The sequence below is a fragment of the Peromyscus leucopus genome, chromosome 6 (genome assembly GCF_004664715.2).
Source record: "Peromyscus leucopus breed LL Stock chromosome 6, UCI_PerLeu_2.1, whole genome shotgun sequence".
Classification (NCBI taxonomy): domain Eukaryota; kingdom Metazoa; phylum Chordata; class Mammalia; order Rodentia; family Cricetidae; genus Peromyscus; species Peromyscus leucopus.
The window spans coordinates 44,896,747-44,909,817 of record NC_051068.1 but is presented as its reverse complement, the minus strand read 5'-3'; positions in this window follow the sequence as shown (position 1 = coordinate 44,909,817).

Here is a 13,071-nt window from a genome sequence, read left to right as displayed (position 1 = left end):
TGCGCATGTTGCACCTACCCTGAATGCTGAGGTCCAGGAAGGGAGAGGAAAGCTAGGTCTGGTAAGAAAGGCCAAAGTTTGCTGCTCAGGTCAGAGACACCAAGGGTCCACTTCCTCTCCCTTGAGGCTCAGGAGGATACAGCCCAATCACCCTAGCTGTATGGGGTCAGAGCCTTTGATCCAGGCTCCTACACAGGTTCTCTGGGCCAATTTTCCAGATCTTTGCAGCCCAAACTGTTGGGCAGACAACTGAGTGAGCCAAGTCCAAACCTCGAGTTTTCAGAACCATCCCCAGAAGGGGGTTTGAGAATGTAATGTCTTCATTTTAAACATGGACCGTTATTAATGTTATTTTGGCCAAAACGCAATAATTGTAACCAGTTATCATTAAAGGACTCCCCTAACCTTAATCTTTCGTGGAATGCGAACTTTTCCATAGTTAGAAAATCTATGTTGGGGCGATGATGGGGAGGGGGGTCGGCAGCGGGCTGAGTCAAAGGGGCTTACTCAAGACATGATTACTGTTAAGGACTCTGTGGTCCAGGAGTCCCACTTTTTAAAAAAAATGCTTAGAATTGAACTGATACACATCTATTTTGACCTCTCCCTCCAGAATTGTAACTCTTTTAGATCCTCAGATGGTAATACTTTAGTATAATGTAATGCTCAAATTTCGGAACTATTTTGATTTCTGAAAAAAAATGCCTTTTTGGCTTCAGCAACATGGGATCCTGTTTTTTCTTCACAAATCAGTTTACATCATAAATTGCAAACATTTGCAATAAGATCTCAAGATTGTTTATTTTACATAACCTCAAGCACTTGACTCTGTTAAACAGCAGTACAGAAAGTCTGTGAATTCAGCCTAAAGTGTGTCAGGGAATTAAAGGATCACTCCTTTTCTTCACATAAACAAAGCATTTAAGACGCTTCTGATTGTCAGTCTCCCAGTTTTTAAAGTCCTACAATTGGCTATTAATTTTAGAGTCATTCTGTGCAAAACTAATTACTAAAGTCATATCCTGGTTTAATTAAATGTTTCTGGGCCGAAGAAAATGATGTTCTTCTACACAGGGAAGTGGATGATTGTTTTAAACATTATATTATTTTAGTTCAAACATAAATAAAGCCTGCAAATTCTAACGTGGGGAGAAAGGCCTAAAATGGTTTCTTAATGTGACATTAGAACAGTTAGTCAGAATGTATTAAAGCAACATCTGAAACCCAGAAATAATAAATATGTCATTCTAATGAGAGTGTTAACTTATGGATAATTTATTCAAGGTACTTTTTACATTTCACATGGAATGTCTTATTATGACCTGCCTGACTACTGTGATGCTTGTTTTTCAAAATCTAATTTATATAGGCTTGAAATATACATAATTCATGACTCCTGTTGATATATGTATACACACTTTGAATTTTAAGTCTTTACAATATGTTTGGATGTTTGCTAGCATGTTTTTAAGACAATTGAAATAAAAGCATACAAATATAAAATGTGTTAAACATTATATTGAAAGTAAGTGCTTGCCCTGTGCCTGAAGAAAAAGTAGTCAAAAATGGAAGGAACAAGAGGATTAGATAATTTTTAAGCTCAGGTGTACAGGTATAGAGCGAACACTCAAATATATCAGATGGGATGTTTTTATGTAAGAAATATGCAAATCCTTTAGACTTACAGATATGATCATATAGCATTTCATGCCTAGGCAATCTGATCTTGTCCCTAATTCATGAAACAAAATGAAAAAAAAAAGTCGATTCTTCAAGCATTTTGTTTGGGGTATTTTATGTGTCAGTCAAGGTAACCTCCACATATGCCTTCAGTACATGAAAATTTAGTATAGTACTTACATGGAGTTCTATTGACATGAGGAAAGGATTTAAAATATAATCAAATAAATCACAAAAAGGAGTAAGCACTATTTCCTCTTCTTTCTTTTTCTGTTTGCACACATTGCTCACGTGCAAGGATCTTCCATCGCTCTCACTCAAGCAGAATAGTTTGTGATTAATATATACCCAGGAACCTCCCTTCCAGGAATCAAGCCTACTATTGACCAACCCTGAGATTCTGGGTGAGTTTCTCTTTCCATTCCTTAGTTTCCTTTGGAGAGACTCCCCATTTACAAACAGCATCTGTCTCATGAAGTAATCAGGAGGATTAAACAAGTTAATGTGTATAAAATCCTTAGAACAGATCCTTACAATATGTATATTAAGAACTTAAGAATAGTTATTTTTGTAAAGAGGCAAAAGAGCATTGAACTTTGCACTGAAAACCTTAGAAGCAAATAGGGTAGTACACAATGAGCAGGGAAGAATCTCCTCTTATGGCCAGAGGAAGATTGTTATGTTGTACTAGCTTTGTGATTTTTTTTTTTTAGCTAATTGCTTAGCCTCCACGAATGTTGCCTGGAACATGTGACATCATATCACAATGTAGGTAGGAGAGTTCATACATGAGCAATTTATAAAGTGTACATTGTTATACATACTACAGATAATGTTATTATTCTGCCTTGTGCAACTAATAAAATAAGATATCAGGTGTGGCACTTGCCCTCAAGGGGCTTCCCATCTGGAGAGACAGCTCATTGATGCATAAGGTATTGCCAGGAAGCACATGCTAAATGCACTTGCTTACAGATATTCAAACACATTCTGTACATCTGAATGGCCACACAGCACATGTGGGGCTTGCTGCCCCATTTTTGCAGACTGAACCTTCCTTAGGAATGAGTAGCCTTATAAAGGAATGGTGGAGGGACACCCAGAGGTTAAGAAGCACACTTTGTTAGAAGTAAATGTATACCATATGTTGCTGTGGTTTGTGTTCCATGGGACCATCTGCGTTTTCCTTGGCTGCCCAGATTTGTAGAGCATTAGCAGTTAAATGCCCCAAAGATGCAAAGCCTGTTGAATAAGAATCTTTAAAAGAAGTTTGAAAACATAAAATACTAAGCAAGGAGCATTTATTTACTACTGTAAAGATTTGTAAAATGAATAATTGAGTCCTTATTATACACTAAATTGAGAAGGACCTCTTTTTAGTGACAAAACTGAATTATACTATTAACATCACCCTTTGTTTAATATAATTATATATAGTGCTCGAAGTGCTTTTTTTTTTTTTTGAGACAGGGTTTCTTTGTGTAACTGTCCTGGAAGTCCCTCTGAAGACCAGGCCAGCCTCAAACTCACAGAGATCTGCCTGCCTCTGCCTCCATGAGTGCTGGGATTAAAGGTGTGTGCCACCACCCCTTGACTTTAAAGCAGTTTTTAATACATCTCTTTTTGGGAATTAGTATGTTGTCATAGTACATGGCTAATCTTTAGAGGCAAGTATTTCTGAGTTCAAATCACAGCTATAAATTTTAGCTGTGAATTTTTAAGTAATTTTTCCTCCTAGAACCTATGTCCTGTTAGTATTCTATAAGACACATCTTTCAGATTGTTGTGATGGTCCAGTAAAGTGAGTTGTATTACAGACTTGGTATACAGTGGGTTTCAACAATTTCCCATCTCTACTATGCTTTGGTTATTTACCCTTTCTGTATTGTTACATAAAAGATTTGTAATTAATCTGTCTGTAACTAGAAGTAGATTGAGAAATTTGGGGGAACATAGTATGTCCATTTATTCCAAACCCTTATTATGAATATTGATTGTGTGTATGATGTTGTATGCTCTGAAGTTTGGAATAAAGCTTACTTCAAATCTTGTCAATCTCATTTTTGGATTTTTGAGTAATTATCATTTCAGATCTTCCCCTTTTGTATAGTACGAGTGGTTCTTTCTTTGTACCTAGTAACTCAAGTTTCTCCAGAGCCTCTGACCTTCAGTCTTCTATATTCTGGAATGCCAGCACACAAATCAAGCCCTGGCATTAACTCTGTAGTCACTTTGATATTAGATTGATTGTCCTTCTGCTGCGTATTTATTGAATACATTTTGTATGCTTCAGTGGAAAGGAGGAAGAAAATAAACTGCCCTTAAAAATTATTTTTAAAAGGTCTATCAATCTATCCACATTTTCAGTACTTGTGCAGCATTGGTTTGCATTATGTCTGCTGGCATTATTCGCTTAAAATATAATTATCTGTCTCATGTACAATATATTTACTGAAATTCTCACTTGTCAGCAGCTGTGTTCCTTCTAAGGCTTGTGCAATGTCTATTATAAACTTGGTCTTTCTCGGTAGTCACTTTTCAGATGGAAGAAGTTAGGTGGGAAGCTTTGGAAATAGAGAAGCAGGTCCTCTGATGGTTTATAAGGAACAGTGAAACAAAATGCCCTGCCAAGACATCCACTTCCGAATTCCTGTAATCTGGAGATAGGTTGGACGACCTGGTAAGACAAAAGTTGAGGCTGTGGTAGGAGAAAATTTGTGAATAAGTTGACCTTAAAATGGGATAGTGTTCTGGATTATTTGAGTAGGCCTGTCGCGATTACTAGGGTCCTTGAGAGCAGAATGAGGAAGGCCAAAGAGGAAGGTCACAGAATGCTGAAGACATAGGAACTAGATCTCACTGGCTTTGAAGCTGCAGTGGGGAAGGAATACAGGTAGTCTTGAAGATGGAAAACGTAAGGCAAGACATTCCTCTAGAGATCTAGGAAGAATGCAGGCCCACCTTACTCCAGATTTTAGTAAAGTGAAATCTGTGCCAGGCTTTTAAACCACAGAATTGTAATATAACTGATTTGGATTGGTTGCTGTTTTTGTTTGTTTTGTTTTTATACAGGGTGTTACAATGTAGTCCTGGCTAGCCTAGGACTCTCAGTGTGGACTAGGCTGGCCACAGACTCACAAAGATCTGCTTACCTCTGTCTCCTGGGTGCTGGAATTAAAGGCTTGTGCTACCATGACTAGCTCAATTTGGATTGCTTTAAGGCACAAAATCTATAACAATGTGTTGTAACAGCAATCGAAAACCAATATAGGGCCTGGCATGGTGACTCATATCTGTAATTCCAGCACTACATGGGCAGAAGCAGGACAATTATTGTGAGTTCTAGGCCATCTTTGGCTACATACCAAGTTCCAAACCAGCCTGGGCTACAGTGTGAGACTATGTTTTAAGAACCTAATCACTTCTCTGAAAAACAACTATAGGGAGATTTTTAGTTGCATATGTATATCAATATATATATATTTATGTATATACACAACAGAAGCAATATATACATTTATGCATACACACATACATGTGTATATATAGACTCATATATGTATATACATATGTGTATATATGATTCTGTTTTTATACACACATGTATTTTTCTTATATACATATACATGTACACATATGCTTTTTTTTTAATGTGTGGAGTATGCTTCTGTGTCTGTTCAATAACAAGAGTCCTTCAAAAATTGGGTCTGGGATGCTTTGTCACACCCTAAAGTATTCTATCAGCCGTACAGACATCCACATACCGCATAGTGGAATCCTTTACAAATCTCTCATTACTGTAAAATAAATTTGCAAAGTAATGTTCATTCCTTTATAAAAGCGGAGTCAGCCATGAAAGCCTTTGTCTTGTTTTTTTACTTTGCTTATTATTTGCTTTTGCTAGTAGCATTAATGTAAGGAAGGAATGCGAGCTTTAAGCTCTGAAGTTCTTTGCTAATCCACCGAAAGGGAACAGCCTGAGCAATTGAGCTTGTCTGTCAAGCTGGTCAAGGTGGAGAGTGATGTGGTCTGGGGTTCCCAGAGCCCATTGGACCTTTGACCTTTTCTGTTGAGACTATTGATCTGGGTTAATAGTCGGCACCAGTTGTGCTGTTGGTGAGTTGTGTGCCTGTGTGTGATTCCTCATTGAGTACAAGTGAGGCTCCGACCAACTCAGAGGGTAATTGGCCCTTTTTGTAGTTTTCCAAGATCAGGGTGGGAAATTAGAATAAATAGGCCCCGACAGGAAGAGTGAACATTCGTTTCTAGGACGTTTGCAGTTGTCTCAGTGACAAAGCGGTGGAATTGGACACAGGACTGATTTCATCTTTCCTACCATGAACTCGGTTAGCCAGGGCTACCACAGTCTCAAGTCCAGTAGGTGTGGCAGGATAACGTGTAAAAATGAAGTAGTGAGATGGGTTTGTTCTTGTCCCATCCCACGGCTTCTGGCTACCAAGCCCCGTTCTTCTCATCCCACCAAACTGGGTGCCCAGTGAGAAAAACTGTAGTTCATCGGGCGTAAGGGCTACGCTTTTTAACAGCTTGCATTGAGAGTTAGCAGAAGAGAAGAAAGGTCAACCAAACAACACCAATTTCCATGTGATTTCCCCTTGTCAGCTCTTCAGTGCTCAGGGAACAGTGAAATGCTTTTCCTTTTCTACCCACTTTAGGAAGGGTTCTCATGCTTTCACCTTGAGAAACTGCCCACTTCGCCCGGCAAGCCTCTGTCCTTCTTCCTTCTCAAGCACTCATCCCAGGAGTCTGGCTGCACATACCTCTTTTATCCACGATGGAGGTATCAGTGTCTTGTCTCAATCTGCCAGACTCCCCTTTCCTGACTTCCCCTGAAAGTCTGGCATCCTTGGAAGTAGTGGTAAGGAAATGGAAGGTTTGGCTGACATGAGGCGGGGCAAGCTGCAAATACAGAAAGAATAAAGATAAGGAGGCCATCAAGCAGGCTGAATTTTGAAGACTCCTACCCATCCAGTTGTATGGCATCCAAATATTCCACTCGGCACATGCTGCTTTAATAAGGAATTATCTTGAAATGATCTGGGCAACCATTTGCTTGCTTCACAGAAGACATTAGTTTCTCAGGACCCCTATGTAATTATATATATATATATATAATCACTCATTAAACCTTCTTTTAACTCTAAGGAGAGGGGCTGGGGACTACATCTCAACGGTGTAATGCATTCTTTGTACCTCCAAAGCCTTTGGTTGAATGTTGACCAAAGATAATTAAAAAGCTAAATGAAACAATAAAATATATACCTGAATCCAAGGAGGGAAACATAATTACAGGAATGAAATTTAAAGTACTCGGCAAGCATCCAAGCATGTACTATATAGATCAGGCCTTAGCAGCTAATTAAGATAGTAAAAGGGAAGGTGGGATGTCTTGAATGTCTGTAAAGCTTGGCAATGATATGATTGGCTCTGAGAGGTGAGCAGTACCCAGTGTTGGAGTCTTCTTCTGAGAGCACACATTCAGGAAATGAACTGAGTTAATTTCCACTTTAAAGAAACAGTACTGCTCAGCAGTACTTGGTTTTTCAGTACTACTCAACGGTACTTGTTTTTTTTTTTTTTTTAACCTCCTACATTATAGCTGAGCATTTACTTATTTAAAATGAGTAATTTATTTTATTTATTTTTGTTTTTCAAGACAGGGTATCTTTGTGTAGCCTTGGCTGTCCTGGAACTAGCTCTATAGACCAGGCTGGCCTCCAACTCACAGATATCACCTGCCTCTGCCTCCCAAATGCTGGGGTTAAAGGCATGCACCACCAGTGCCCAGAAGATTTATTTATTTTTATTTTATGTGCATTGGTGTTTTGCCTGCAGGTGTGTTTGTGTGTGAGGATGTTGGATCCCCTGGAACTGGAGTTATGAATAGCTGTGAGCTGCCATGTGGGTGCTGAATTGGGAATTGAACTTCCATTCTCTGGAAGAGCAGCCAGTGCTCTTAAGCCATCTCTCCAGCTTAGCTGAGTATGTATAATCATATAATATATATAAGGAAAATGTTTGCCTCCTTCATTCTATTGATTTTTTTCTCCTTGTCTTGTCTTGTCTTATCTTTTCTTTTCTTTTTGTTTTTTGTTTTTCAAGACAAGGTCTAACTGTATAATCCCGGCTGTCCTGGAACTCACTATGTAGACCAGGCTGGCCTTGAGCTCACAGAGATCTGTGCCTCTCAATGCTGGGATTAAAGATGTGCCTCACCACACCCAACTAATTTATCTGTCTATCTATCTGTCTATCTATCTATCTATCTATCTATCTATCTATCTATCTACTTATTTAGGTTTTTCGAGACAGGGTCTCCCTGTCTAGCTCTGGCTATCCTGGAACTCACTCTGTTGACCAGGCTGGCCTCAAACTCACAGAGATCTGCCCATCTCTGCCTCCTGAGTGCTGGGATTAAAGGTGTGCACCACCAGTGCCAGACTATTCTGTGTGTGCATGCATGTGATTTATTTTTATTTTATATGTGTGAGTGCTTTGCCTGAGTGTGTGAATATACACCACATGCATGCTTGTGGAGGTCCAATGAGGGTGTTGCATCCCTGGAACTGGGGTTGTAGTCAGTTGTGAGTTCCATGTGGCTGCTGCACAATTAAACCTGGGTCTTCTCCAAGAGCAGTCAGTACTCTTAATCACTGAATCATTTCTCCAGCCCTGAGTTTCTTTCTTTTTCTTTCATAACTTACTAAATGTTTTACTGATACCATTGAATCATATCCAACTCTAATCCTTTTCTGTTCCTATTTATCTCTGACTTTCGTGTGTGGTTACAAATATCATTTTTTTCTTCCTTTTTTTTTTTTTTTTTTTTTGTTTTTTTGAGACAGGGTTTCTCTGTGTAGCTTTGCGCCTTTCCTGGAACTCACTTTGTAGATCAGCCTGGCCCTGGGCTCACAGAGATCTGCCTGGCTCTGCCTCCCAAGTGCTGGGATTAAAGGCGTGCGCCACCACTGCCCGGGTACAAATACCATTCTTTTATAGTCCTAGATTTGCTTTTTGTTCTTATATGTTGGGATTAACAAATTTGTTCATTTTTTTTTTTAAAACAGAATCTTTCTTATATAGCCCAGGGTGTCCTTGAACTCACTAGGTAGCCCAGGATGGCCTCAAACTCTCTGCAATCTTCCTGCTTTGGTGTTCCTAAATGCTGGGACTACAGGCATGCACCATGGAGTCTGGTTCATAATTTTTGCAACTCACCATAATTCATTTGACTTCTTTGAAAATGTCTCAGTGAGTACAGATATCCATCTAGGTATCTGCTCTCACACTGATGCATACTAGAACTGTTTAAGATTTGTTTAGAAGGTACTCAATGCTATGAGATGTAGTGTAAATCAAAAAGTGAGCAGAGAGAGGGAAAAAAGAAAATCAAGTATGGAGCCCCAGAGTGCCACATCAAGAAGAGTTGGGGAGAGGCAGTAAGGACTGAAAAGTGACCATGGAGACTGTATCACTGTAAAGATCTGCTCAGAGAGCACTGTAATGACCTTGTAAGTGCTTCCCATGGTTCCCATTTCTCCTTCCACAAACCTATCATTTCTCTCATTACCCTGCTTTGCATTCCTCCAATCAGAGATAGGCACACTGGAAGGCCCTCTCACTTTGCAGAAGCTCTGAAGTGCTTAGAGAGTTAAATTCAAACTCTTTGGTGTGATGTCTACATTAACTTTGCACTATTTTTTTTTTTCTGTTTCATTAGCTAAGCTGCCCACCACCTCTTCCTTCCTTTGGGAGCTAATGTCAGATCCCAAATGCCAAATGGTTGTAAGGCTTTTGTTTCTGCTAGAACATCATTTTGGGGTCTCTCTAGTTCCTCTGCATGTTTCATCTCAAATTTCAGCACTGAATTTTCTTCCTATGCATTCTCAAGCTGACCTACCCAGATCCCCTGTGTGCTGTTGCAGAATTCTCAGCATATATATCTACCAGAGTGTCATTATACTATAGTATAATTATTTACATGCTTGTCAACTTCAAACAGAGTATGAATGCCTTGAAAGCAAGGATCATTGCTTAGTTCCTACAATACCCTAAGAGACCCATAGTAGGGACAAGCACATAGTAGAATTTTTTCTGGAAATAATATATCTCTCTACATAGTCATAAATTTAGCTGATAGAAATATGAACTATTTGAGAAATATTTTTGAGTTGGAGCTAGCCAAAGGTTGTTTGGCATTGACTGAGGTAGAAGCTGGGGAAGATAATTTTTATTACAAATGAAATATAGAGAAAAAATTAAGTAGAGCAGTTTGTGATGATACATTTCTTATATGGCTCATAAAGAGCACTAAAGTTTGCTGGCACTGATTTGCTTAAGGCAATTTTAAAGATGAATTCCCCAAACATCCTGAAGAGTAGCTGTTGCTGGACCGTTGGGTTTTTCAAGGTGATGTCTTTGAAGGACACTGTTTACTTGCACTATAAGTTTTGGTATCTCTATGAAAAAACCTGTTAATTCTTATAGTCACAATCTTGTTTTCTGCAGTGTATTTTCATCAGCTATAATTCTGTTACTTCCTGTGTACTGATCTCTTCTCTTTGAAAAGCTATTGGTTTAAATTCCGTGGGACAGTCTCCCAGTGGAGTTATATTTGAAAATTCTATTAAAATTGTTTATTTAAAAAATGATTCATAGAACCATTAACTAAAACCAGAGCTAACACCAATTCAGTGGCAGAACTTTACCCCAAATGAATATATGGACATTTGTTAAGATCTTTTGTTTACTGATTTTCACGCAGTTTTCAATCTGTGTGACACTGATCAGATCCAAGCCAATTTGGATTAATTTTTTCAAGTCACTTTTCATGAAACCATGCATCAAATGCTTCACCAAGTCAAAACACAGAACATCTGCTCTCCTTTCTCTGATAACTCTGCAGCTCTCTCAAGAAGTAACTACTTCATCAGCTGTGGAATGTGCTTAATAAGCCTATGTTATTACTGCCACCTTTTAGAATTTTCCCTCTCAACTTTATTTGCCAGATCTTGATAAAATACTTATTAGTTAGAGACCTGATACTTATTCTTCTAGGGGTAACACCTCATGACTCCAGGTTCACTTGGATTAGATCTTTTTATAACCTTCCAGTTACAATGATTTCAATTATGCAAGCAATACAAGCCATGTTAGTCATTTTTGTTCATATCCTGGGAGAGATGTTATTCAGACTTGCTGATTGGTATATGTTTTGAGTTTGAAGTATTCACTTACCTGCTCTTTGTCATTAGCTGTTTTTTTTCCTAGGTACATTTTGCAGTTCCCCATCATTACCATGTGTTCAATGGATATTGTGCTTGCCGCAGCATGACTACAGAACAGGAAAGTGTCTGCATGTACAGTAAGTAAGTTGACTCATGTAGCTTTCAGATACAGACTGAAGTTTTTGATACTCTGTCATTTCACTGATGTAGGTGAGCTGTGCTTCATAATATTTGCTTTCAGGGGTTTGGGGAGCCATTTACATGCATATAAAGTGAGAAAGCTTGTTGATCATTAATTTTTGAAGCAAGTTAAAGGAGATTCCACATAAACAATGGGCTTTTCTAACTTAAACCCTGAGGTCATCATGTTTGCTGATGATATTAATTAAAGAAATATGAAGATTGCATATTGAGTGTCTTTGCATTGGTTAAAATAAACTTACTTTAATGACTTTTCCAAGTAAATTACTGAACTAGCAAACTGTCTGAGATTATTACTGTCATGCTTCAGAGTCACATAAATGAAAACTTTTGTTATGATTTATCAAGGATTACTCAAGTATTAATTAACTGACAGCTGTAACACTGCCTTTGACATTCTTAAATTTCCTTTGGTTAATCTTATATACATTATAAATTAGTCATTTTTCCCTTTGTATATAAAATATTTAGCTTTTGAAGTGTTTTGACATATGGTAAACTTCAATAAGAAGGCAGACATTTTCAGTTTTGAAAAATGTAAATATATCATTCTGTAAGAAATTCCAAAATGTTGGTTATGGAACAATGGAAACCATATGTAGTTTTTCTGCAAATCTCAATATACAAGTAACTGCTTTCAACACATCTTTTCTGTCTCCAGTTTTAATATTAACTACTTGATTAAATGTTAAATGGAGCAAAGGCCATTTATGTCAGCCATCACTAATATTTGTGTTGTTTCCAAAGGATGGAAAACATTTAGTTTTGGATATGTACCATTCTTTTGAAGCTGAGTGATAATTAACTAGTATGGGAAATAGCCCCTCTTTACAATCTAAAATTCTACAGTTGGGGGTTTCATTGAATGAATAATGTTATCATTTGTGGTCTGTTTCGTTCTAAAATACTAAATGAGAATTTGTGTTCTTTCTATTAGATACACACATTAAAATACATACTTTGAAAATATGTCAAAACATTTTTTCTAGAATCAAGGCTACAATTTTCTACTTTCAATGCTATATCTAGAAATATTATGAATGTTATGTTAGATTATAACCACTCAGTAATGAACATTGTACTCAAAGTTTTATTTTAATAAATGAAAGAAGCTGGAAGTATCTGAAATGAATGTGCAGTAATGCATTTTTAAGGTTACATTTTGGCTTCACCTAAAAGGAAGATTTGAATCAGAAAGCTATTCTTTAGGATACATGATTTAAACTCAGGAGGATATACCTTCCTAATGAGTGCATATACTTTTAGAATCAATGTCTCTCAGTCCAGAAATGGTATTATGTCAGAGGTCAAGCAGAGACTGAGCAAATGTGTGTAGGTCCTGCTTTCTTTGCATAAATATTTAAAATGACATGTCAATATATATCAGACACAGCAGAGTGCATTATTCCTTCTGAATAAGTAAAATCTCAAATTTATGTTCTGTTTTTAATAAAAATATGGCAATTCCAATTTTAAGATGCTAAAATACACATGAAAAATTTTAAAAGGATAATTTTCTGCATAGTTCCAACTTTCTCAATTTCTATCAGTACATGTCTTTTGCTCTCTTGTTATTTGCAGATATTTTATGGGTTGTTTAAATTGTTCTTTCTGCTAACTTCATGAATCATTCACACAAACATGGAAATACTGTTAAATCAATACATTCCCTTGTAACATATGACTTTTGTATTTCTGAGATTTTAGGACATTTTTCTCATTAATTATGAGCTAATGTACACATGAAGATGCATTATAGAAGCATTATGAGCAGATGTGCACAAGTCAGAGGGCTGGATATATAGTAAAAAATTTCTGAGTCTTAAATCGGAAATCAGTGAAAATTTATGTTTAAAAAACGCATCCTTAATGTAAAACTGGCAACCTCAAGTTAAAATAATATCTAATTTTATACAGTTTAAAAATCATCAGAGGATACTTTCTC